The following is a 2145-nucleotide window of genomic DNA, read 5'->3' as shown; positions in this document are numbered from 1 at the left end:
AGCATGAATTGGGTCGCTTGTTGAATGCATGATAGATGTTTACCGTTGTTTAATGAAAATAAGTGCACTGCAGTAGTAAAACTCGGATTTCGATGCTATAGAGCCTATGCTATGTATTAACAAAATAACATAGATATTAGTACAAGAATCTTGAAGTAATTAAAATGGTATTTTAATTTATTTTTATTTAGTAAATATATATGTGTTCTGAAAGTTGAGAAGATATGTTATGCATTTTTATTTAATGTATGTTCTCTAGATTGGAGAAGAAGACAAAGAATTTGCAGATAGCAGAACGAAATGCAATGATACATGAAAAATGCTCCAGTGATTTGCAATCGTGGGTGAAGTGCAAGACACTTACGGAGAAACAAAGTGATCGATCGAAAGCATTGCTCGATGCTTTGAAACACCAGGAGAAGGAGCAAATCGATTTTACAAACGTTGTCATATCACGTGTCTTGTGCATATCGTGGACAAGACCTATAGAGGGAAGTATATTTCTGCCGCAAATGGCAGCATACATGCAAACACAGGGAAGAATGAATTGTAGCGATATTATTCATCAGGCATTGAAGGAGGTTTTGTGCATGTTTTCGAGAGGGGAGGATCCTTTGATAGACGTGTCATCTGGCTGTGAAGACAGTCCGAATAGTCAAGCAAGTCCTTTGTTAAGTGGTGGTCTTGTGGGGGATTCTTCATCTTGTCAAATACCATTGATACCTATACGAGGCGACAACTCATCAGAACCGAAAAGTTTTACTTATTTATTAGATTGTTATTCAAGAATTGCAATTGAAGAAAGAAATCATGAAAAGGTACGCACATACATACACATATTTTTTCAAAATTAGATTCAAGATTTTATTGAACTAATTCTTTTTTATATATTTTATAGCAATCCAGTGTACTTCTCTCCGATACTCTTTCCGATGTAGTGACAATTTTGAAAGCGCAATGTGTTCAGTATTCTATCTTCGTTTTACAAGGGTCAATCGGCATTTGCCAAGCTGATGTACATAAGTGCCTCATTCATCTTTTCTATCGGATATTATCGCAGAAATTACCTCGGGGCTATCTTCGCGAGCTCGTGGCTAGGACACACACGAATTCGAACATGTTCGATAAAATTTTCGCTCCAATTTTGCAAAACCTGTATATCGTGATACAGCAGGCGAACTTATACAGCAATACGCCAAGAAGACCGATGGAGGCGCTAGGCGAACTGATAGAGATTCGCTGTGGACCAAACAGCAATATACATCCGATTTGCCGTTTGATAACGAATCAAATTCAATTCTTGTCTGATGTTATGATATCAGCAGCCGGAAGAGAGCTCTCGAGAACTTCACTCCTGGGACCGTTTCTCTCGGCATTGGTATCTGCCGAAATGCAACCGAAAATGCTGGAGAGATACTTCAATAAACATCCTATCACGAACAAATCGACGACTCTCATACATCAGCAAGTGTTGGAGAATACCAGAACGTTGTTGCACAAGATATTTGATACGATACTCACGAATAGCAGCTGCCGCGATGCCACTCTTGCGTACTTGGCGGCGTTGCTACGTCACAACGAGAAACGCGCGCAAATACAGACGGAGGACATTCCCTCCATTGCCGGAGATGGATTTATGTTGAATCTACTATCGATTTTGCAAATGCTCTCTGTGAAGATCAAGCTGGATACTGTAGACCCGCTATATCCATTTCATCCTTCCAATTTCATCGAGATAAAGAACGACACCAGACTGAAACTCACTTCGCAAGAGGTTGCGGAGTGGCAGAAACATTTGGACAGCACACATAAATGGACGGAACCGAAGTTTCCGACACAATGTTGGTTCCTCACGCTGCATTGTCATCACATCGCGCTGTTACCGGCGTTGCAAAATTATCGGAGAAAATTGTATGCCTCAGAGGATTTACAAAAAATGCTCGACGAACTGCAAGCTACAGAATCTCAATGGAAAGATGGTCCTTTAGCGGAGCACAATAAAGACTTGATCAAACAATGGAAGCAACAGTTGAAGCAACTAGTTACATTCAAATTATGTGCAGAAGTAGCTCTGATAGAGCCCACCTTTTTGAGAAGATGCTTACGCTTTTATATATCGGTCGCCGAATTTTTGCTGAATCTTCT

At 40.0% G+C, this 2145-nt stretch overlaps 1 pseudogene; it reads left to right on the top strand.

Annotated features, from left to right (window-relative positions):
- The first annotated feature begins 224 nt into the window (after positions 1 to 224).
- Positions 225 to 2145, top strand: part of LOC115234767 — a 3572-nt pseudogene continuing 1651 nt past the window's right edge.

This window comes from Formica exsecta, unplaced genomic scaffold (genome assembly GCF_003651465.1).
Source record: "Formica exsecta isolate Colony F162 unplaced genomic scaffold, ASM365146v1 scaffold205, whole genome shotgun sequence".
Taxonomy (NCBI): domain Eukaryota; kingdom Metazoa; phylum Arthropoda; class Insecta; order Hymenoptera; family Formicidae; genus Formica; species Formica exsecta.
This window is presented reverse-complemented; position numbering and strand designations above follow the sequence as displayed.